At 41.1% G+C, this 26,319-nt stretch overlaps 1 protein-coding gene across 1 annotated transcript in view; it reads right to left on the reverse strand.

Annotated features, from left to right (window-relative positions):
• Tk (Tachykinin) overlaps positions 1-26,319 on the reverse strand; it is a 1,255,732-nt gene that overhangs the window by 572,778 nt on the left and 656,635 nt on the right. The window contains exon 3 of the mRNA XM_067142375.2: positions 7,970-8,006. The gene's annotated coding sequence lies outside the window, so the exon portion shown is untranslated. The remainder of the gene's footprint in view (positions 1-7,969; positions 8,007-26,319) is intronic.

Raw genomic sequence — 26,319 nt, forward strand, 5'->3', positions numbered from 1 at the left:
CTCACAGTTTTAACCAATGCGTTGAAGGCGTGTAAGTTCCTCATGGGGATCACTCTAAATACATCTGTGTTAATATAAGGAAGGATCTTCATTCGGGTTAACACATGAACTGGACTGTAAATAAAGTTTACAGATCTCTTCAAATGGTTATGAGGGCATTTAGGGGTTTGTAGTAAGGATGTAGAGAAGAGGGCGGAAAGTCACTGATAGGACTACAACTAGATTATGGTTCCAGTATGTGTGACTCTCACCAGGATTACTTGATTCGAGAACTGGAAACATCCAGAGAAAACAGCTCGATTTGCTCTGGTTGATTTCCGACAAAAATATAGCGTAACGGAAATGTCGCAAAGCTTGGGCTGGAAAGACTTGGGAGTAAGGAGACAAGCTGCTCGACTAAGTGGTATATTTCAAGCTGTCAATGGAGAGATAGTTTGGAATGACATTAGTAGACGAATAAATTTGAGTTGAAAGTTTGAGTAAGACTGCCCTGAATGCAGATAGGTTGTGACTGGTTGATGGCTATAGTAAACAATCTGGGAAATGTAGGGAGAAGGGAAATTAATTTTGTTTTGTGTAAATTAGGTGAACTCATTGTAGACCCTATGGAATCACTGGACAGATGGGAGAAATACTTTGAAAATTGTCCCTTTGATCTTTCTTTATTAATCCGCCTGCCGGCAGGGTTTTTCTCCCCCGACTAAGCGAGAGATCCCACCTCTACTGCCGCAAGGGGAGTGTCCTGGCGGGTGGGACTTTGGGTCGGGGATAGAACTGGGGAGGAGGACCAGTACATCGCCCAGGTGGCCTCACCTGCCATGCTGAACAGCGGACTTGTTGGCGAGGACGGGAAGAGTGGAAGCGATAGACAAGGAAGAGGGAAGGAAGCGGCTGTGACCTTCAGTTAGATACCATCCCGTCATATGCCTGGAAGAGAAATGGGCAACCACGGAAAACCACTTCGAGGATGGCTGAGGAGGGAATCGAACCTCCTCTACTTAGCTGACTTTCCGAGGCTGAGTGGACCCCGTTCCAGTCCTCGTACCACTTTTAAAATTCCTTGGCAGATCCGGGAATCGAACCCGGGCCTTCAGGGGTGGCAGAAAATCATGCTAACCACTATACCACAGGCGAACGTAGTCTCAATGTAGAAGGAAATATTTCTGTTAAAATATCGAACACTGGAGTTCACCGCGAGGAAAGCATTGATAACAGCGAAAATACTCTTGAGGAAATGAAATTGTCGATAGATAAACTACAATGACATGAAACGACAGGAAAATGCAAAATTATACTTATAGTGGTGAAATATAATCAGAAGGTAAGGTAAGGGTTATTCTGCCCGAAGGCAGGTCCGAACCTCCGCAGAGGTGTTCCTGAGCCAGAGTTTACGTGCGGTAAGGTGGGCAGTTCCTTTCCGCTCCTCCATTCCCTTACCCCCCACCAACAGCGCGTGGCAACCCATCTAACTCCTGACCACGCCCAATGTCGCTTAACTTCGGAGATCTCACGGGATCCGGTGTTTCAACACGACTACGGCTGTTGGCTATAATCAGAAGGCAGGGATGAAATATCTTCATAGAGTAATATGACCACAGTGGAGCTGTGACTTTCTGTATGGGTTAGGTAACTGAACATTGCTATGAGAAGAATAGACAGTTACTTTCAGTTTTCGTATACGTACAAAAGGCATACGGCAGAGTACAGTGCGAAATTATAATACTTTTATTGGAGGATTTTGGGATGAAGAGTAGGTTATTACAGCCGATCAAAACAAGTTAAGCACTCAGGAGTGGTCCAATATTATCCCAATCCGGTATACATGCATACCATTGATTTGTGAGTAAACGATTAGATTTAAGAGGTCTGTAATGTGTAGAACGCCCACCAGAGTGCATTCGTGATGGCACCGTCCTGTTGTTATGTTGTTACCAGTCAACTGATGTGAGTTAGACAGTTACGCAAGACGTTGAGAGAGGACTACGTACAGTACGGAGCACCCGCGATGACTCGCAGATGCATTAGACAACCTATCCACAAATTGACAGCATTTGACAGAGGCCGCATTGTGGAACTGCATGAGGCTGGTTGCCAAGCATGTGGGCCATTCGATGTCGCAGTAGCCCGATATTGGACTCATTGGGTACACGAAGGCACCCAGTCACGTCGTGCAGGTTCGGCTCGACCAAGAAGCACCACCGCGAGGGAAGACCGCCGTGTGGTGCGCCGAGCATTGCGGAATTCCATAAATTCGGAACCCGCCATCGGTGAACAAGTATTGGAGACTCTACAACATCCTGTGAGTTTCCTCACAGTATCTCGATGACTCGCATCCGCCGGATTGGGGTCCTACCACCCCATGCGTCGGTTGCCATTCACATCAGAATACGAGCGCCTGCGTTTGGAGTGCTGCCTTGCCCGGGAGGCATGGACAGAGGACGACTGGCATCATATCATGTTCAGTCAGGAATTGCGCTTCTCCATAACCTCCGATGACCATCGTGTGCGGTTTCGGAGGCGTCGAGGGCAGAGGGCAGATCTTGCCAATATTGTGGAAAGACATACACGCGTAATCCCTGTCATAATGTTGTGGGGAGCCATAGGATAGGCGTTCAGGTCATCTATAATAGTGCATCGGAAGACTCTGATGGCACAGCGATACGTCACAGACATTCTGCGTCCACAAGTCCTACCCGTTACGGTACAGCACCCTGTGACAGTGTTCCAACAATATAACGCACGTCCACACACAGCACGTGTGTCTATGGACTGCCTAGAGCATGTTGAGGTCCTTCCGTGGCCAGCAAGATCCCCGGATCTGTCCATCATTGAGCATGTGTGGGATGACATTGGAAGGGGACTCCGTCACAGTACCAAGCTGCGGGATCTAGAGAGGCAGCTGCAACAGCTGTGGACGAACTTGCTTCAGGAGAGGATCCGTAGGCTGTCTGATACCATTCCGAACCGCATAACGGTATGCTTTGCCGCGAGGTGTGCGACACCCTACTGATCTGGCGCCAACATTCCAACTGTAACTGCAAAAACCTTGTATCATTCATCCCATACTGTAATCGGTTCAATAATGACACATGGGCTTTCAGCAAAATATGTAGTTTCATTCACTTTCAACCACTCCTTCTGGGTGCTTCACTTTTCATGTCAATCAGTGTATATCTACAGTATAACGAGCGAGTTGGCTGTGCGGTTAAAGTCGCGTACCTGCGATAATGTGGGTTCGAATCAAACCGTCGGCAGCCTTGAAATTTTTCGATTTTACACCGGGCAAATCCTGGGACAATGCCTTATTTAAGGCAACGGCCGCTAACTTCCCAGTCTTAGCCCTTTCCATCCTTGCGTCGCCGAAAACGTTCGATGTGTTAGTTCGACGTTAAGCCGCTAGTAAAAAATAAAAAAATCTTCTTTCTGGAACCTGGTGTTAGATGCGCACGATCACTGCTATTATAAATACACGTCCATTTTGGAAATAGTAAAATCACTTTCTAAGAACAGTAAAACACTTGCTGCGTAAAAGCAGAATATTCTGCATAGTGATGCCATCTATCATAGACTAGAAGCCATTTCCTATCTCATCGTCGCTATAAGACATATCTGTGTAGGTGTGACGTAAAGCAAATGCAAATATAGATCATCTCTTAAGAAACAATATCGCGCATCTGGCAATGCTCTTCCCATCAATTATGTTATGAACAGGGTCGGCCAACTGGCTGGCGTGTGATGTAATGGAGACCGTGTGACGTCGGAAAGCCCATGTGACGTAAGAGCCGCTGTCGTAGAGTGCAACGAAGAGACAGCCTCGCTTGGTAGTAAACACGTAAAGTGCCGTATATGCTGGTAGCTACGGCTTTTATAAACACTTTTCACAAAAAGGCACACAAATCCTTCTTATGTTGAAAGTTACCTCTTAGTTCTCTATCATACTGTAAATCTAATAACTCTTGTATGTCTAGACAAACGTTATCTGCAACAACTGAAAATGGCGTGGTTAAAAGGTGCATATAAGTTTCAAGACACTCCAAATTGTTAAATCTAGGATCAAATTCCGAATATACCGGGCGATTTGGCCGTGCGCGTAGAGACGCGAGGCTGTGAGCTTGCATCCGGGAGTTAGTAGGTTCGAATCCCACTATCGGCAGCCCTGAAAATGTTTTTCCGTGGATTCCCATTTTCAAACCAGGCAAATGCTGGGACTGTACCTTAATTAAGGCCACGGCCGCTTTCTTCCAACTCCTAGGCCTTTCCTATCCCATCGTCGCCATAAGACCTATCTGTGTCGGCGCGACGTAAAGCCCCTAGCAAAAAAATTCCGAATAAAGGTTTTTTATGATTTTGACATACCTATAAATATCCTCAGCCGTATGGTGTTAGTGGTACAGTACAGTACATAAGTATGACGAACCGGGCACATCACGGTGCGAGAAGCTATCTACGCCTCCGATCTTTTTATCTTGATGGGAAGATCTGTATTTATTTGTTGAAAATGATAGGATTGTTACAGCTAAATGTTTAGTTTGTAGAAAAGAGCTACAGTATGTAAAATATATATAGTTTGTATCACGCTGCATGATCAGTATCAAGGCGAGGAAAGGGTACGTGTAATTACAGAACTGAAAGGCAAATTAAATAGCGATGTCGAGCATTTGATCAACGAGTGAGCAGTTCGACTGAGTTATAAAATTTCATATCGTCCCTGTTCTGCCAAAACGGCGAATGTAACATTTCTCTTCCTATCCATTATTTCCCTTAAGACTGGTCACGCCTTCCAGCTATATCTTGATATGCAGTCCATCAGAACAATTTTCGTTGAGTTCATTTTCCTATGCGCGTCTGTAGAGGAAAATGAACCTTAAACACATCACACTCTAGGAGTGGGTAAATGTCACGCAAACATACATTCCTTCAGTATGGTACAGTAAGGTTCATTTTCCTTTACACACGCACATAGGAAAATGAACTCAACGGAAATTGTTCTGATGGACCGAATATCAGTATGTGACTGGAAGGCGTGACCAGTCTTAAGGGAAATAATGTATATGAAGAGCATTGTAACATTCGCCGTTTTGGCAGAACAGGGACGATATTTAATTGCAAAGAAACTTAAACCGTTCAGTGGTGATGAATTCGTAAAGGAATGTTTAATCCCAGCAGGTGAGGAGTTTTGCCTAAATATCATTCAAGAGTTCGAAGCTACCAGCTTGTCCGCGCACACAGTGTCGACAAAAATTCAAGACCTATCTGATGACGTCCACCTACAATTATTTGAACCTGTAAAAAGCTTCCGGGCATACTCCTCAGCAATTGACGAGGGCACAGATATTTCTGACACGGCCCAGCTAGCCGTTTTCATACGAAGGGTTGACAAAAATTTTACAATTTGGGAGGAAATAGTGCCTATGAAGAATACCACGAAAGGAATCGACATATTCAACTGCATTGTAAGTGTTCCGTAAAATGCTTCTTTGCCATGGAACAAACTAGTTTCAATAGCAACAGATGGTGCACCTTCTATGGTAGGGCGCAATTCTGGAGTAGTTGGGCTCATAATATAAAAAAGAAAGGTTTCCCCGATTGCATAGGTTTGCAGCGAAAATGTTGAGTATTTTTGGTTCCACGTATGCCTGTGAACGAATCTTTTCTATTTTAAATCAACAAAACCAAAACATTGAAGCCAGTTGCCAGATCACGATTTGAAGTGTGCTCTTAAACTTAGCGTTTCCTCAAACATTAAATCCAAATATTGCAAAACTAGTAAACGAAACAAGACTACAAACTGTGGAAAATGAGTATCGATATCATGAGATAAAACGTATGTTTGGAGTTTACAGATTACTCTCTGTACTATTTTTGTTGTAAAACTGTACTGTTTGTTACTATTAGCACTATTTTTTACAGTTGGTGATATTGTAAAACACAGCAATTTCGTGTTCAATATCAGTTCCGAAGATTCACCGGAAAAAGCAAGTTTAGTTTGTATATCGCTGGCTTACTTCTAAAACCTCGTATCTCCTAATGATGTTCCTATCCATTCTTTTCCTTATGACTGGCCACGCCTCCCAGCCACATATTTATACGCAGCCCATCAGAACAATTACCGTTGAGTTCATTTTCCTATGCTGGTATGTGAAGGAAAATGAACCATAAATGCATTATACTGTAGGAGTGCGTAAATACGTGATGAAAACAACATCCCTGCTATACGGTATGGTAAGGTACATTTTCCTTTACACACCAGCATAGGAAAATGAACACAATGAAGATAGTTCTGATATCCACATGTAGCTGGGAGGCGTGATCAGCCTTAAGGTATATAATGGGTTGGAAGAGCGTTGAGACATACGAGGTTTTAGAAGTAAGCCGTCGATATGTAGAAAAGTTGCTTTGTAACTTTTATGTTACTTCATAACAAAGTTACGTTACAATAAATTATGTGGAGACACATAAACACATTGTACTAACTGCAGACCTTGGGCCTCCCCCAAGGAATGACGTTGTGACTCCCCTCGCCCCTCGAGCCTTTACTTCCCAGTTACAATAAAAAGTACTTCGTTTCGCTGCCCGAGCAGAGTGTATGACGTGTTACCTGACATCACACGTACACGCAGTTGGCTGACCCTGGTTATGAACCTTACCGTATCGTACTGCAAGAATGTATGTTTGCATGACGTATTTATGCATTCCCTCAGCAACATGTGTCTAAGGCTCATTTCCCTTTATTCCCCCTCGTACAGGGACTGGGTGTACGTGCCGTCTTCATCATCATTTCATCCTCATCACGACGCGAAAGTCGCCTACGGGCGTCTAATCAAAAGACCTGCACCAGGCCTCTCCGGAGGCATCGCGCAATTTTCTTTTATATATTACCGGGTGCACAACGAAAAATGTTCTGATGGACTGCATATGCATGTATGGCTGTGAGGCGTAACCGTTTTTGAAGAATATTATGGGTAGGAAGAGCTTTGTCCGATACGTGGCATTAGAACTAGGCCTTCGATTTGTGTTTCTTTCTATCAGAACTGGATACTCACCAGCTTCATTACTGGCCTCATGGTTGCCCTGCATTGTTCCAATGAGCTTCAGAAGTGGCCAGTCCACAACGGGTGATCATCCAAAGCATCAAGGACTGTCAGTTATCTTTCAGTCATGCTTCCATAAATCACTTTGGGAGTGGCGACCCCATCGTACTAACGGCCTATATCCGCTTCATTCATTACATCCCTGACCCGGTCAATGACTGGAAAACAGGTTGTAGGTTTTAATTTTTTTTCAGTAATTAGTACGCTTCTTATATAAAAGGTGATCGTGTGAATATTTCCAAGTCCCTGAGTTCAAGCATTACCGAAGGGAATACACGGAATTTTGTCCTCAGTATACAAATAAATGAGTGTAAGTCTATGGTTTAGAATAAGTATAAATTATAGAGTTCGTTGTGAATTGCCCTAGACGCTTATTATTTCTTTACTAACAAAATAGAATCACGCATGTTTACTAAAATGTATAAATGACAAGAATACATTAATAATTATGACAAAATTATTTAACTTAAGACAAAAATAGTTTTATCCGAAATTTCATAGAACTGGATGAGATACAACGTTTCACTATGCTTCCTCCGAACAGGAGTCCGTTCAGTTTTCGTGTCGGGAAGCGTTTATTGGACTGAGGAAGAAATGTATTCGAACCACAGAAAATGAAATAATATAAAAATGGGTAGGATAAATCATAAATCACAGATAGGAATTGTCCAGCCTGTGGGAATACAAGCTCCCCTTTAAAGTTTATTGCCATTTGCAGGCATTATTCTTCTATCGATGCCGCAAGCACATTATGTCCGTAAAGAAGTCATAGTTTTATCATCGTTTGTATGCGACTGAAGAATTTTCAACGCACCGACATATTATTCAGACTGCTTACTTCTAATAGAAAGAAATGTAAACATCGAATAGTTACCTACCTAAGATTTTTTACTGTGCGACAGGTCTGCAATGAATCTGGAAAAAGGAAAAAATTGTTGAATATTCATCCATTTGTCAATTTGAACAGCAGCAAAATATACTTACTATGTTAATATTGGTTAATTATGCACGGTATCTATGCCAGTTAATTACCGTACCAATTATAATAATATCATGCAATTATATTTTACCACGTATTATTGAACCAGTTCTCAGTAATGTTTTCCATTGCCCAGTTGAATTTCTATATGATTTATTTCCAGTTTCTCACCTTGGTAATTTGAATATTAGTTGTGTATTGTGCATATCCCTTAAGGAATTTTAGGTTTTTCGAAGAATAGCCAGAAATGAAAGTGCAGCAGTTTGTAAAGTGCCGTTGACCGAAGGATCTTAGCAGGTCCTTACATAGAATATGGCGGGACTGATAGAAAACTTTACATCTGCCTCTAGATATCGAAGACTTTATGTGTGAAAGGTTTGGTTTTGCTCATACTGTAGAATATGAAGAAGAAATCGGTTATTTTGTAACCAGAGACCGTATTGCTACAGAAAATTTCAGTAAAATATCGGTATTTGTTCGGTATTTGCCAGCAATGTGCACATCGATCATACTGCTACTACGTAGTAATAGTACGTGCGGATCGGAGGCAAAAAGTGCATCAGCGAATTTCCGATTTGTTGTTGTTGGATATTCCGTCGCTAAGGGGGTGAAAAGGGGGATGAATTTTTAAAATGAGTGTAACTATATCTCAAAAACGTAACAGTTTAAAATCTTTAGAATTGGTATTTGGAATCTTCATTAAAAATGGGGAAACACTTATTTTTTGTTTTCGGCAGATCATCTTGAAGGGTGTGAAAAAAGGTGAAAAGGAGGTTGAGAACATTTTATGAGGATACTAATATCTCAAAAACTTAAGATGTTACAGTCTTGAAAATTGGTATTTGAAATTAAAAAAGAATTAAAGATATACTTTTTGTTTTCGGAAAAACACTTGGGGGGGGGGGGGGCGTAAAATGACTGAAAAAGGGTAGAGTTGTCTTATTAGGATGCTGGTATCTCCAAAAGTGAAGATATTACAGACGTGAAAATTGGTATTTGGAATCTCTTTTAAAAATAAAGAAACACATATTCTTTTGTTTTCGGAATATCCACTTAAGATGGTGGGGTGGGAGAAAAGAACTGAAGAAGGTGTTGAATTATTTTTACGAGGATACGTATTATATCAAATACTGAAGATGTTACAGACGTGAACATTTGTATTTGGATCTCCTGTAAAAGTAAAGGAACACGCATAATTTGTTTTCTGAAAATCCACTCAAGTGGAAGTGTTAAAAGGGGGTGAATTTTTAAAATGAACATATCTACAGTATAACAAAAGAACTTACTACTTATTAAAGGCATGAGCATTGGTATTTTTAATGCGTTTTGAGAATAAAGTAACACGTACTTTTTTTTTTTGGAAAGAAACACTTGGAGAGGGTAAAATGACTTAAAATGGGTTGAATTATTTCTATTAGGATGATGTTATATCCAAAACTGATGATATTACATACGTGAAAATTGGTATTTGGAATCTCCTTTAAAAACAAAGAAACACGTATTTTTTGTTTTGGGTGAATCCAATTAAGGGGGCGGGAGAGATAAATGAATTGAAAAATGAGTTTAATTCTTCGTTTGAGGATACTTATATCTCGAAAAAGAAGGATTTTACGGACGAGAAAATTTGTGTTTGGAATCTCCTTTAAAAATAAAAACACACCTATTTTGTTGCGGGGGAATGGGTGGTGGAAATCAACTTAAGGGTGTGTAAAATGTGTTGAATTATATTTATGAGGATAGAAATAAGAAGGATGACTTAAAGGTTATCCCAGATGGAGAGACCTCATTAAAACCTACCTTGCTTCGGACTTAAAGAGGCCACACCGAAAAAAAAGATTGAATATGGCTGATAGTGATAGTGACAAATAAGAAGTGGACTTAAAACAATACACCAAATCCAAACCAAACCCCATGGCACTACAGCCCTTGAAAGGCCTTGGCCTACCAAGCGACTGCTGCTCAGCCCGAAGGCCTGCAGATTACGAGGTGTCGTGTGGTCAGCACGACGAATCCTCTCGGCCGTTATTCTTGGCTTCCTAGACCGGGGCCGCCATCTCACCGTCAGATAGCTCATCAATTCTAATCACGTAGGCTGAGTGGACCACGAACCAGCCATCAGGTGCAGGTAAAAATCCCTGACCTGGCCGGCAATGGAACCCGGGGCCTCCGGGTAAGAGGCAGGCATGCTACCCCTACACCACGGGGCCGGCAAAACAATACACCCCTATGGGGATTTTGTCTGGGGGGGGGGTGAGGTATGATGACAAAAATATACATTTATATGAAACCGTTTGAATTATGAAGTTAGAATTTCAAATGATATCCTAGTCGTTAAATAACAGAAGGTTTGAAACAAATTTAACCACTCAGAGAGTTGAATGGGGGTTAAGATCCGAAAATAAATATAATATCCATTCCTTCCTCCGAAACGGTTTAATATACGAAGACAAAATTCAAATTCAAAACCCTGGGTGTGACATGGGTAATATTTTTAAACATTCCAACCCTATTGTGTTAAATGAGGTTAGCTCCGTAAACGAAAGTATTCACCCCTCCAAAACTGTTTGACGTACAAAGTTGTAATTTTATGATAAGGGTGTTCTTTTATGTCGTAGGTGTAAATTATGGTATACTTCAAAATATTTCTTCCTTAAGGGGTTTAGATGGTGGTTGACCCTCAAAAACACAATATCCATTCTTCTGAAATCCTTTGATGCACTATCTTATTTTTTAATGAAAGTTGGTCTTCTATACTCTAGATGTTAATAAATATTTAAAAACATTCACCCCTTAAGAAGTATTCATTCCTCCATTACTATTCGACGCACAAAATCATCATTTCACAGGTTTTTCGGTTTAACATCCCAGATTTTAATTAAGATAGGGTTTAAAGCATTCAAATTCTTCCTTATGGGGTTCAAATGAGTGCTAGATTAATCATTCCCCCAAACGTTTGACGTAAGAACTGTTGGCGTATTTTACAGGCTTAGCTGACAGTGGACTCCCCAAAATGCAATACTTTGAATAATAATTTTCAGTTTAAAGCCGTAGCGAAACACGGGTATCTTGCTAGTAAATGTATATTTTGCAGTGTTCTTATTATAAGTCTGACTCAGGTAGATGCTGTCCTTAGCTATTTTCTTTGTTGTTAGTTCATCAGCCGTCCAAAAGCAACGAAACAGCAAATACCCTACCCTTTGGTGACGACTGCAAGTTATTTAGGGTCATCAGGAATCCAGCATAATATGTAGCTTTTCTACAGTTCTCACTCAATATCCTCTCGAACCGGTTCTCTAATTGAAAACTTATTCCCAACCAAGAAAATTTCAACCGCTTGACCATAACCCTACGGAGATCTCATATAATTACCTACGCGCCAAGCCCTTCACCGTGGATACGCAACAATGGTACTTGGGTGGAATATTGGATGCGAAATTGCAATACAAGAGAGATCAGCGAAAGTGCCTGCCCTGCATTTTTACCTTTTCCTTATATCGACGGCTTACTTCTAAAACCTCGTATGTCCCAACGCTCTTCCTACCCATTATATACCTTAAGGCTGATCACGCCTCCCAGCCACATGTGGATATGCAGTCCATCAGAACAATCTTCATTGTGTTCATTTTCCTATGCTGGTGTGTAAAGGAAAATGTACCTTACCATACCGTATAGCAGGGATGTTGTTTTCATCACGTATTAAAGCACTCCTACAGTATAATGCATTTAAGGTTCATTTTCCTTCACATATTTGCATAGGAAAATGAACTCAACGATAATTGTTCTGATGGGCTGCGTATAAATATGTGGCTGGGAGGCGTGACCAGTCATAAGGATAAGAATGGATAGGAACAGCATTAGGAGATACGAGGTTTTAGAAGTGAGCCATCGATATCTTCCTTTATTTGACTTCATATTAATTGACGAGTACAAAATTTAAAAAAATGTGGTATTCCACTAATCACCGTACTGTAGGAATATACGTTTGCCTAACGTATTTATGCACACTTACAGCACAATGTGTTTAAGGTTCATTTTCCTTTACACGTGAGCATAGGAAAGTGAACACAAAGAAAATTGTTCTGACAGACTACACATCCGTATATGGGTGGGAGGCTTGATCAGTTTTAAGAAAAATAATGGTTAAGAAGTGCATTGGCAGATACGTGATATTAGAACTACGCCATCGTTATATTCTTTTGTGAGTTTACTTATTCTTTGTTCGGGTTCTTAATTGGAAAATCCAGTGCGCAGTTGAAATTTTGCATGAGCTGCCACCGAGATCAAGGATCTTAATGAGCTGTATTTGCCGCATAGATTGTCTTCTGTTTGAGCGATATTCATAAATTGCTTACGGATTGATTCTTGACAGTAAGTCAACATAATTCTATGTTTACTTTGAAGCCGGCCCCGTGACGTAGAGGTAGCGTACCTGCCTCTTACACGGAGACTCCGGGTTCGATTCCCGGCCAGGTCAGGGATTTTTACCTGGACCGGTGGGCTGGTCCGAGGTCCACTCAGCCTACGTGATTATAATTGAGGAGCTATCTGACGGTGAGATAGCGGCCCCGGTCTAGAAAGCCAAGAATAACGGCCGAGAGGACTCGTCCTGCTGACCACACCACACCTCGTAATCTGTAGACCTTCGGGATGAGCAGCCGTCGCTTGGTAGGCCAAGGCCGTTCAAGGGCTGTAGCGCCAGGAGGGGTGGGTTTACTAGTAAACGAAATTGTCGCTCGGAACCATATCTTTCAAGATAACCTTACCTCAAAATATATGCTTTGAAATTTCAGAGATATGACCCTGAGAATAATAAAATTCCTGAGGGCCCAATTACTACCAGAACGGTGGGTCACGTGAAGAGAAATAGGTAAATGTTATCTTCACTTTCCTTCAAGTCGTCAGGAAATTATCTTTCAAGTACGGCGCAAAATGAAGACTCTGCTCCCTCGAGACAGGACAAAGACTGTGTATCTTTAATAGTACACTGTGAGGTAAAATAATACAGCTTGTTTTATCTGCATTTCCCTCGCTATAAACGTAAGGAGTACTAGTTAGTTAAGATCCCACGCAACGTAATCTAAAAGTACAATCGGCTCCCTGGGAACATCTGTACAGCTTTAAGCGCGGGATATTTTAAAGGAGAAGGAGTAGTATTACGAAGTTTAATGCGAGCTATCGGAGTTCCGGGACCTCCCCTGGGACATTATTCAGTAAACCACAGCAGAGTAGAGTACTATACCATCTAGCAGCCTCCTCAGGGACGCCTACCAGCACTTCGTTGCTGCCTTGCAGGCGACGTAAACTTTTACCCGTCATTGTCAAATCTGAGGGAAATCTTAACGAATTGAATTTCTCTCCCACGCTCCTCTGTTCATCCCAAGTGTATAGCGAAGCCACAGGTTTACAGAAGCTTTAACAGAAAATATGGATTAGTGTCCTATGAACTAATGGGAAAGCATTATCTTTCTAAATGGATTGAAGAAAATACTTAAAATAGTGACGATATTATAATAATGTTTAAAAAATGATATTTGGTTTAGGTCACAAAGACACACACAGGTCTTACCGAGACGATGGGACAGAACAGAGCTAGGAAGTGAACGTGGACTTAATTAAGCTACAGCCTTGGTGTGAACAATGGGATAATACGCAAAAACACGTCCAGGGCTGCCGACTGTCCGGCTCGAACACAGCATCTCCGAAATGTATGATAACAGGTATGTGACTCTAACCGTGTAGCCAATTCTCTCGTTTGAAAGTGTTCTTCTGTTAAAAATAAAGTATTCCGGTTTCGTATTTACCTTGATATGTATTTATTATATTTATTCTAAAGATATGCATGACAATTTCTTTGGTCTACCCATCAATTTTCCTGTGCATCTCATCATCTGTAAAATGTTTCCAGATAAGTAACTCTTGACAGCTTTAATATCTTGACCTCCATCTCTATTGTCCTTCTCCTCTCCTTCCATCTATATTTGACTTGCTTTCCTGGACAACGCCCATTCACCGTCCCCCAAACTTCTCATTTCATGCGTTAGGATAATCTTGAATCCTGTTTTGTTCTTTCCTCAAATAACAATTTCATCAGCAAGCAATACTGTGTTCATTCTTGTACACTAATGAGTTCATTGTGTTGCCCTTTTTGAGATTATTCATCAGAATTATATACTGTAAAGATGTCCACACTTCTAATAGCCCAGACATAATTCAATAACCTGTACACCGTGGCTTATGGTACTGCTATAAAATAAGAGATAAATTTACTTACAGTATATAACATATTCAGTTATTTTATTATGTGATCAACTATGCCATTTAGGTCTACAACTATACGTTGTTTAACATTACATTTTTCTATTCAGTTATGTTATATAACTATGTTTATACTGGTCATTTTACTAGGAAATCCTAGTTTAAAGGCCACCTCTGTTAACTTACTACAGTATCCTTGCTCCTTCCATGGATATTTTCCCTCCCCTCCTTCCCCCATCCACAGGGTTATGTTGATGGATTATTTTTCCCTCGACCTCCATAATGTAGGAAAAATGTCGGTTTGTCTGGTGCAAGCTGGTACCGATACGTTCCCTTTTCCCTTTAATTCAGACCGATGTACCTTGGACTAATAATAACAGGCGTTTTTATGAGAATTATGTCTCCATGAGTAAACGTAGGAGGATATGAGGCCATCGAGCAGTTTTACGATGTTCTCATAGTAATGTAGTTCCGATGTCTTTGTGTTTTACAGGCTGTGGATTTTATATCCCCTTTCTTGGGCAATGCTTAACTTTAGGTTACTATGCAATTTGGAAGGGCGTGATTACCGTAGTGACTTACCTGTTACCCTTTAAATGGTCGACGTTTGAATCCCAATATATCTCGGGATGAAATATTCACGGCAAGTATCACTTGGTGTCAGGTCTTAAAAAACCCGACCCAAACCTTAAACGAGTCGGGGTAGTAATGGAAACCTCAGAAGACGCTGGGATAATTCGCATAATACTAATTATTTTACTAACTTTCTTTACGACTTTCATTAGAATAAGTTTTTCACTTGCCTCATACTTTTTAGTATTTCATGGCTCATTTTAAAACATTTTTGAGCACGGTTCTCCATTTACAAAAAATGAGTTATATCCGCTTCTGAAAATTAATTGTGTTCTTTTTATAAATAAAATTAAGTATTTTGTCTGTGGACTTCCAATGTTTGCCTCATACTTCACTCTCACATATTGCATTAGGTGAATAAAAGTCTAAAGAAGTTTCAGTTCAGTTATTGAATTTATATCGGCTTGCTTTTTAGAGTAGTGTTACGGAATTTTGGGCTGGAAAGACTCGGGGGTTAAGGAGACCAGCTTCTTGACTAAGTGGTATATTCCGGGCTGTCCGTGCAGAGGTGGCGTGGAATGACATTACTAGAAGCGTAAGTTCGATTGGAGTTTTTACAAGTAGGAAATATGATAATATCGTCGCTGCGCAAGCAATACCACGTGTCTGATAATACATAAAAAAATCATTATTTTCCTTAAGACTGGTCACGCCTCCCGGACCAGATATAGATATCGATGCCTTTCTTTTAAAACCTCGTATGTCCCAATGCTCTTCCTACCTATTATAATCCTTACGACTGGCCACACTTCCCAGTAACATATCGTCCCTGTTCTGCCAAAACGGCGAATGTTACAATGCTCTTCCTATGCATTATTTCCCTTAAGACTGGTCACGCCTTCAAGCCATATATTGATATGCAGTCCATGAGAACATTTTTCGTTGAGTTCAGTTTCCTATGTGCGAGTGCAAAGGAAATTGAACTTTACTGTACCATACTGAAGGAATGTGTGTTTGCATGGCATTTAACCACTCCTAGAGTGTGATGTGTTTAACGTTTATTTTCCTTTACACACCCGCATAGGAAAATGAACTCAACGAAAATTGTTCTGATGGAATGCATATCCATATATGGCTGGAAGGCGTGACCAGTCTTAAGGGAAATAATGGATAGGAAGAGCATTGTAACATTCGCCGTTTTGGCAGAACAGGGACGATATTGTAGGACTGCGTAAATGCGTCATGCAAATATACATTCCTACATTTCAACTCATTTTTACAATATTACAATTAGCTTTACGTCGCAGCGACACAGATAGTTCTTATGGCGACGATGGGTTAAGAAAGAGCTAGGAGTGGGAATGAAGCGGCTGTGGGCTTAATTATGGTACAGCCCCAGCATTTTCCCGGTGTGAAAATATGAAACCACGGAAAACCATCTTCAGGGTTGCCGAACCCATTATCTCTCGAATGCAAGCTCACACCTGCACGTCCCTAACCGCACGGCCGACACGCTGGGTAACTCACTTGTTACATTTTAGCTAGTTTTTAAATTTTTGTGACTTTTGACGGAAGTCTGGTGTAGAACATTCTCAGGCATACAGATTTGTACCGAGAGGTCCAGTGCTAAAGATGGAAAGGCAGACATATTTCATGTGAAGGAAGAATTGAAAAGAATGCATTTGAGGTTTTGGATAGCCGGCACCTTTTACAATTCACCATAAGCCAGGGCTGTATCATTTGTAGAGGTGAGTATGGTCGGTCTTGAAATGTTCAGTTATTTCGAATACCAACTGCGCTCTCGATTCACGGCCGATCGCTATTGAGAACATTTACAAGAGGATAGCGGACAGAGATTGAATTCATGATCCCCCCATTCACGCATCACAAGCTTTACAACAGGTGGGCTATCTTTTCTGACAGCTGATATATCAAGAACTCTGCACTTCAGCCGTGCTATCCGCCCTCATAGTGTACTGTGAAGGATACTACTCCGTGTCAAAACACGTCAGTGGTGGTTGATTTTAACGGAATAGAAATTACTCTTTGCCCTCCTACAGTTTGTTACACAAGTTCACCTAAATAGAATTCCCCTACAAGGTAAACTGCCTCCATAAATCTGGGATAGCCCTAATGGCCGACTGGTTGGATTCCGACCGAGAAACTCGATTTCGGAGAACGAGAAACCTTCTATGCACTCAGTGACTTTATTGAAATTGAAAACCTACAACCTGTTTTCCAGTCATTGACCGGGTCAGGGAAGTGACTTTATTGTTTGCATATTTACATCTCTGGTATCGTACTCTAGTCTATCCGGCAACTCAGTCTTAGAAACTGTCCAGTAGAGTTTCGTTTCACTGGTAGATCGGAACGCATAATCTAACAAGATCTATTATTACTATTATTATTTTTATTATTATTATTATTATTATTATTATTATTATTATTATTATTATTATTATTTTACGCTCTACCGACTCAGGAAGGTGAGTATGTCGACGGTAGAAGCACATGTATCACATGGAATGACATTTCGTTGATATAGCTCGTGGCATACTGAACCTTAGATGACAGAACCCTTCTGCTCTGAGTTCACTGGTACCACTGCTCCTCTTTCATGTGTTCGTTATAAACACACGGAACCTGTGCTGTATATCTCCTTGGACCCCGTTCTAATAACACGACGCTTGTAAGCATTACTGAGACTCGAGGTGAGTGGCTCAGACGTTAGCAACACTAGGCGTCCGCAGGTTCGATGATGGCTCAGTCCCATGATATTTCATGATGCTCAAATACGCCAGTCTCGTATCGGTAGTTTTACAGCCATGTAAAAATACTCCAGTTGGACAAAACTTTGGCACCTTGCTGTCTCTAAAAGCCGTGAATGTAGACTACTTAGTGGGAAGCAAAACAAGAAAACGATATTCCTACACTACTAAGGACGATCTCAAGAATAATGTCATAACTGAGTGATGTTATCACTGGATTCTCACCAAGATGTCTGTGGCCGGAATACAGGGAAATACATCTAGGATTTTTGAAATGGCAATTCACTTTCCTGTGGTTAGAATTCCACTTAAAATGGATGTTCCGTGGCCATGATGTCGATATGAAAAATCACGTACAGTAAAACAAACTTGCTAGCTTTTCTCCATCGACCATTATATTGATTCACAGAATCAAAGAGTAGCTGTTAATCACTGAGTTTTGTATCATATCCTTCATATTGAAACGGTTGGTTTTGGAGGAAGGTCCTTGAGAATGAAGTTAAATCATTATTTCCTGGGTAAAAATTGGTACTAAATAACGTAAATACGTAGGATGAGCATTTAACACTACATTTCCAAATACTACTCCATTTCTCTGTTACTCTATCGACACCCCCAAAGATAATATCTTTGGGCCCATCAAATTCTGAATAATGCCAGACATGTATACAAATATTTGGCTCAAGGTAATATTGTTTCTTGTAACCAAGGAGAGAGTACTTCCCCATGTCAATGATATGAGCTAAATCCTAGTATGCTATGATGCCAGAAATGAGAAAATTCTTGGAATCATACGGAAAATTTCTTATTAATACCTCTAGGAAATTGTAAATATTTATTGAACGCCTTCAAGATTAAGATGATTGTGGAGAATTATTCCTTGAAGATTCGTCTTTGTCTCTCTCGCACGTATAAACGAACAAATATTTGGAAAAACAACCTTCCCAAAACAATAGACTTAAGAGTCATTCAACTTTCAGGGAAGTGGTGCTAACGTGAAAACTGAAGGAACGAAGTGAACATCGGTCACCAAGTTGCCTTTGCTACTTATTTATAGGGGGACCCTTATCTGGAAAGAAACAAATGGAGTTCCAATGCTTCATTCTTGATTATTACTAGTAAGTTCAACATTCAATAATGTTATTTGGTTCACGTCCCACTATCTACTTTTACGGTTTACTTATCTAGCGTATGAATTTACAGATACAATACAGAAATGCATGATTTTCGAAAGCAAACTATATCTTTGTGTCCAGGTTGTTTATGTAGCTGATTTTCTCTGGAAACGCACAAGCATAATCTCTGATGTTGCCACTGTACTTTCTTTTCGGAGATTCGGTGGCAATACGTTGGATAGTCTGCTTAGAGGCACCACAATTGCAGTTAGATTTAGGAATTTTTTTCTATTTGTAGTGGAAATCTGCGCAGTTACCATCGCCCGATCGTATCCTATTAAGAGGATACCAGGTTTTATGAGGAAGATCAAATCCTGGTGGCAAGGACGAACTAATTTGTGGCAGAGTTGATTCAGGCCTAGTATATTGTCTTCCCTGCCATTCTTTAGTTATATTGAAGTTGGTATTCTTCAATTCTATTGCAGTCCTTATTGGTAGATTTCGAGACCTTAGACGATTCACCGGGCAAGATGGCCGTGCGGGTAGAGGCGCGCGGCTGTGAGCTTGCATCCGGGAGATAGTAGGTTCGAATCCCACTATAGGCAGCCCTGAAGATGGTTTTCCGTGGTTTCCCATTTTCACACCAGGCAAATGCTGGGGCTGTACCTTAATTAAGGCCACGGCCGCTTCCTTCCAACTCCTAGGCCTTTCCTATCCCATCGTCGCCAAAAGACCTATCTGTGTCGGTGCGACGTAAAGCCCCTAGCAAAAAAAAATAAAAATAAAAAATTAGACGATTAAGTTGGACATCAGCGATGGCTCTATGTATTGGTAACTGGGGATTACTCATTATTTTCTTGAAATCCCTGAGGAGATCTGTTTCTCGTCGAAGATCTGGTGTGGAGATATGGCTGAGGATAGGTAGATTATATGCGGGGGTAGACCTTATTGTAGCAGGGATGAGACGGATTGTGGTGTTGTGCTGCGTATCTATGAGGTTGGTGTGAGGGCTATTCAAACAAACAGGGGCACAGAACTCGGAAGTCGAAAACACAGTCCCAAAGCTGTGCCTCGAAGCAAATTTGCCGTTGAATCTCAATTTGTACCTCATAATTTTTGGATTACATTGTTCGGAGTTTTTACTTTGGATTCGATGTTATGTAGGTGTTGTCTAATGGAGAGTGCTCTATCTAAGGTGACTCCCAGATATTTAGGGAATCTGTTATGTTGCAATTAATGATCTCCGATGTGCACCTGCAATTGTTTATTACCTATATTGCTGTTTAGATGGACACAATATAATTCTGTTTTGTTGGCATTAGGCTTAAGTCTCCACAACTTAATGTACTGTATCAACTCTTCAAGGTTGTTCTTTAGGGTCATCTCGGATTTCTCGAATGTTGTATCTCTTGTAGCAATCGCCCAATCCTAATCATAACCAATTTTTCTTGACAGTGTGGCAGGCATATCTGAGATATGTAAGGTAAGTAAGATTGGAGCAAGAACAGAACCCTGAGGAGTCCATTATTTAGTAATCCTTAGGTGCTCAGAGTATTCCGCATATGCACTTGGAAAAGTCTTTGGCTTAACATGTTATTCAAGAGCCGGGCATTCGTATTACATGGTATCAATTTCAGAAACTTGAAGAGTAGGCCATCCTTCCAGACTGTATCATAGGCTGCTGCAAGATGAATAAAAGCTACCGATGTGTTAAGCTTCCTCTGACAGCCTGCTTCTATGTAAGTTGTAAGAGGCGCTAGTCTTCTCACCCCAACATGGCAGGCTCGATCCTGGTCCAGTCCGGTGGTATTTCAAGGTGTTCAAATACGTCAGCCTCGTGTCGGTCGTTTTACTGGCACGTAAATATACTCCCGCGGGACTAAATACCACCGGACTAAATTAGGATAGAATCTGCCATGTTGGGGTCAGAAGACTAGCACCTCTTACAACTTACATAGAAGCAGGCTGTCAGAGAAAACTTAAGACATCGGTGGCTTTCATTGATCTGACAGCAGCCCATGATACAGTCTGGAAGGAAGGCCTACTCTTCAAGTTTCTGTAGTGCTTCTGTGCGGTCAGGAATCCTGCCTGCTCCACTGGGATTTCCTTGAGTATCTCTAGGCCAATTCTATTGAGAAGGAGCCTTTCTAGTGATTTATATGTCACAAATAAGCACGGCAATAGGGCGATAGATCTGTGATTTAACGTTAGCTTTGCCTTTCTTCAACAAGGGCTATGATATTTGTTTGTTTGAATAACTTTGGCAATCGCCCACTACGTAGGATGTTCGTGAAGAAGGTGGACGGCCATACTGTAACTCCATCTCCACAAGGAATGATAAATTCTGGGTGAATGCCATCCCCGCCTGGTGCTTTACCTGCCTTGATATCAGCAATTTCAGTAGTTATCTCATTCGCAGTGATAGTTCTGGATTACTCCCATACATCTGGGACACTATCTTTCAGAATGTTCAGATTCTCCTTTATGTATTTCATTAATATTTTATCCTTGCTATTTTTGGAACTCATGAATGTATGCGACGCAATTTTGTTTGGGTGAATTTCTGAACTCATTCGTGTCATGGGTTTGACACCCTATCCTCCGGCTTTCTAAGAAGGGACCAAGCTTCACGGCTGGATTTTGTAAAGTCAAAATATTCAACTTCCGAAATCAACTTTGGTCTTTTTGCAGAATCTAAGCTATGTAAAAGCTGATTTGCAATCTCTTGATCACCACTATCAATTTATTGTTGATGACGATTATATGTTTCCTCATTCCATCCAGGTATATACTCTCTGCGGAATACTCTAGGGATGTGTGCCTTTGCTGTAGGAATCACAGCTCTCATTGTTGCTCACGTCCGTAGGTTTGACATTAAAGTACCCTACACGTGACCCCCGGGTGGGGCTAAGCGAGCAATGGCGAACAGGCAACCAGACATATCTCTCTCTCCTTGTCAAGATAAAATATTAATGAACTTTTACGGTTTTCGATGACGCCAAGGTGCCGGATATTAGTCCCGCGGGTGTAAATTTACGTGCCAGTAAATCGACCAACATGTGGCTGACGTATTTGAACACCTTGAAATACCACCGGGCTGAGACAGGATCGAACCTCCCATGTTGGGGTCAGAAGACTAGCGTCCCAAACGTCTGAGGCACTAAGCCCAACACATTCATCATCTGTTGGTTATGGCGTGAGGTATCACTTTAAAACTTTCGGATCATGTGAAAACACCATTACCGCTCATCTGGCAGGGAATGCAGCATGTCTCGATGATAGATGTTACACCCTATTCCGTAGGTTATCACATCTGGAAATCAAATTAGTAAACCTCATACAGTTTATAATATAATTCTAAACATGAGAGAGAACTGATTGCTACCATACGTATCATGTTAAACACGTAATAAACTCAATATACATTTTCGATAAAAATACATCGCAGAGCAGTTTACGGAGAAAAATCACGTAGGGGACAAGTGCGTATATCGATGGCCCAGTTCTGATACCACGTATCTGGAAATTCTGTTCCTATCTCTTATATCCTTAATGATGGTCACGCCTCTAGCTACATGTGAGTATGAATTCGATCATAACAAATTTCGCTCTGCTCATTTTCCCATGTTGATGCGTAAAGAAAATGAATCTTACTGCACCCTACTTTAGGAATGTATGTTCGCACGATTTATTTACGCATTATTACAGTATAATGTATTTAATGTTCATTTTCCTTTACACATACACATAGGAAAATGAACACAACGAAAATGTATCTGATGGACTGCTTGCTTAAGGAAAATAATGGATATAAGAAGCATTGCCAGATACGCGGTGTTAGAACTGGGCCATCAATATAGTTATTGATGATGATGATGATGATGATGATGATGATGATGATGATGATGATGATGATGTTCGTTGCTTAAATGGGCCTAAAATAAAAAGTCATCGGCCTGATATAGTTATTATACCAGGTTATTGTTATGGAAGGAGGCTATTCACAAAGGTACTATTCGAATTTCTTCTAACAATAATAATTTGAGCTACTTTACGTCTATTTTCGGTTCCTGATGACATGCCAGAATAGTATAACGTCGCAACGAAGCAATTCCGCGTAACTGACAAAGCTCTTCCTATCCATTATTTGTACTTAAGTCAGGTCATGTTTCTCAGCAACATATGGGTATACAGTCCATCAGAACAAATGTCGTTGTATTCATTTTCCTACGATTTGTGTAAACTAAAATTAACCTTACCATACCGCTCTGTAAGAATGTACGTTTTCATGTCGTATTTACGCACTCCTGAAGTATAATGTTTTTAAGGTCCATTTTCCTTTACAAGTACTGATAGGAAAAAGAACACAACTAAAGTTGTTCTCATGGACTGTACATCCATATGCGGCTGGGAGGCGTAGCCAATCTTAACGATAATAAAGGATAGGAAGAGTACTGTGGGATACGAGGTTTTGTTTATTAAGCGACGATATGAATGGAAGTCTATCTAATACATGGTGAAACTTTTAGGGTTATTTCACGCAGGTCTACCATTAATCTTGATATGAGAGAGGCAGCTGATTTAATTGGAACAGATCCTGCCATCAACACCGGTATAATATATAGTGGCAAGTGTCCAAGTATATTAAGAATGTTGAGAGAAGTCTCGTGGATTCCACAGTAAACTCTCTCGTGGAGAGGGAAATTTCATTGAGTACACTAAGGTTCTTATGTACAACTATTGATTCGGAGTTAAAAGCATGTGCTTCAATACCTCTACATTTAACAGAACCTTTCACGTAGCAGTTAAAGTTCAGGGAATTTTTCTTATATTTATTTATTTATTTATTTATTTATTTATTTATTTATTTATTTATTTATTTATTTATAAGTCTCTCGGAATGTGCACAGGCAGTAGGCCCAAAACTTTTTATAATAACACTTTGGCTATTTCAGTGAACTAATTTAATCGAGGATGACCCAATCACAGAAAACACACACACACACACACACACACACACACACACACACACACACACACACACTTTGGCAGTCTTTACCTGGAAAGTTCTGTCTGCTTTTACCTTGACGCAAAGGTTCACCTCTCATCTCCCTGCACACGCACCACAGTAATTTCGTACAGTAGTTCCAACAGCCAGGATCGAGCGCAGGTCCGGTGACTATCAAAACGCACGGCGACTTTGTACTTCAGTTCGAGTCCAGACATGAATAATAATTATCACAATCAACTTACGCGACTACTCCACACACTGAATTCTCAGCTCACGACTCGAAGCTAACTACTCAACACTACACATAAGACAACAAGCAACCTGTTGGAAATGAGCTTGCTCTTATACAGGTTGTTAGGGGTATACGTGCAGATATTAAGCTAGTCGGCAAAGAAAAATACATCTCACAATATATACTATGTACTTTTTACCTTGTCCTATTAGTTTGCCCATAACTGAGCCAAATATTTCAGGACCTAATGTGTTTTGAACGGCCGTAGCAGGATACGCCGGTTACGTCATTCTGTCCACGCGTAGTGGAAGTACAGTAGCAGAGTATAGGGCTTGTTGAACCTGTTTCTTATCGCAGGCCAACACATGTTGTTGTACACTTCCCCTAAAAGGCTTGACAAGTAGGAGAGGTTGACTCACGTGCCTGGCCACTTGCTGTACTCGAAAACCGGTCTAGGGTAGTCTGTGTGAAAAGTACACAGAATTCTTACAGTGACGTCGAAGATCCGTACCAGCACATGCATGCGAATCAAGTGTTGTGTGGTTGTGTGTGATTTATAAGACGTCATTGGCATTACTCAGTGATCCAAGCTGACAAAATTAAAGGAAATAGTTAATAAGTAATGAAAAATGGGCGCAACATTTCTGTGCTGTTATTGCGACACTCTACCATGAACTTCTGACAATAGACAATGCGAGTTGTCTACGCTTATTCATAAACTTTTTAGGTCAATGAAAGGACGGTGGACACTGAAAGAAAAGGCTATAAGTATTCAGTGAAATTGTTATTAATGAGACAGATTTCAAAAACCGTAGTTTCATCCACCGTGAACATTGCTCGAAGGAAAAAGAGCTACTGTGGAATTTCCGCCGGGCATTTGTAATAGAAGGCTTATTCTTCTTTATCCTAATATGTTTACCCTCCAGGGTTGGTTTTCGCTGGGACTCAGCAAGGGATCCCACCTCTACCGCCTAAAGGGCAGTGTCCTGGAGCGTGAGACATTGGGTCGGGGATGAAACTGGGGAGAATGACCAGTACCTCGCCCAAGCGGCCCCACCTGCTAGGATGAACAGCGGCCTTGCGGGGGGATGGGAAGGGATAGAAAAGGAAGAGGGAAGGAAGCGGCCGTCGCCTTAAGCTAGGTACCATCGCGGCATTTGCCTGGAGAAGTGGAAAACTACGGGAAACCACTTTTAGGATGGCTGAGGTGCGAAACGAACCACCTCTACTCATTTGACCTCCCGAGGCATAGTGGGCCCCGTTCCAACTTTCGTACCACTTTTCAAATTTCGTGTCAGAGCTCGAAATCGAACCTGGGCCTTCGGGGGGTGACAGCTAATCACACTAACCACTATACCACAGAGGCGGACAGAAGGCTTATTACTGGACAGTAAGTGCCGATAGGTAAAGTGATGCCTGTAATGGACCCGCTTAATTAGAACTTCCGTAATCATAATAATATTATTACTACTACTAATAATAATAATAATATCTTTACGTTCCACTAACTAATTTTCACGGTTATCGGAGACGCTGAAATGCCAGAATTTTTCACCGCAGTGTTTTTTAATGCAAGTAAATCTACAGACACGAGACTGGCTTATTTGAGCACCTTCAAATACCACCGAACTGAGCCGCCATCGAACCTGCCAAGGTGGGATCAGAAGACCAGCGCTCTATCGTCCGAGCTACTCAGTCCGGCATTAGAGGTTAGAATAAGTTGGTCGTGTGGTTAGGGGCGCGCAGCTGTGAGCTTGCATTTTGGTGATAGTGGATTCGAACTCCGCTGTCGGCAGCCAGGAAGATGGTTTTCCGTAATTTCCCATTTTCACATCAGGGAAATACTGGGACTGTACCTTTATTAAGGCCTCGAACGCTTCCTTCCCTCTTGTATCCCTTTTCTCTCCCATCGTCGCCGTAAGACCTACTTGTGTCGGTGCGACGTAAAACATTTTGTAAATACATGTTTCGGTAATTCCGGAGACATATCCGCAATTATAAGATTAGTAATAATTCGGACTTGTTAAAAGTTCACTATTTTCTTTAGTGTTTTCTGACAGATTACCAGCTACGAAGTTTGAGTGGGGCGTTTAACTTTTATTTTCGTTATAGTTAGTAATAATGGACTACTACAGTTTTTATTATAATATTGGTAGGTGGCTTTACGACGAATGCAAGCTGACAGCCGCGTGCTCCTAATCACACGGCCAACTCGCTCAGTAATAATAATAACAATAATAATAATAATAATAATAATAGTAAATGTTTACGTGTCAATGGAGACGCGCGGATTCG

The sequence above is a fragment of the Anabrus simplex genome, chromosome 2 (assembly GCF_040414725.1).
Source record: "Anabrus simplex isolate iqAnaSimp1 chromosome 2, ASM4041472v1, whole genome shotgun sequence".
NCBI lineage: Eukaryota > Metazoa > Arthropoda > Insecta > Orthoptera > Tettigoniidae > Anabrus > Anabrus simplex.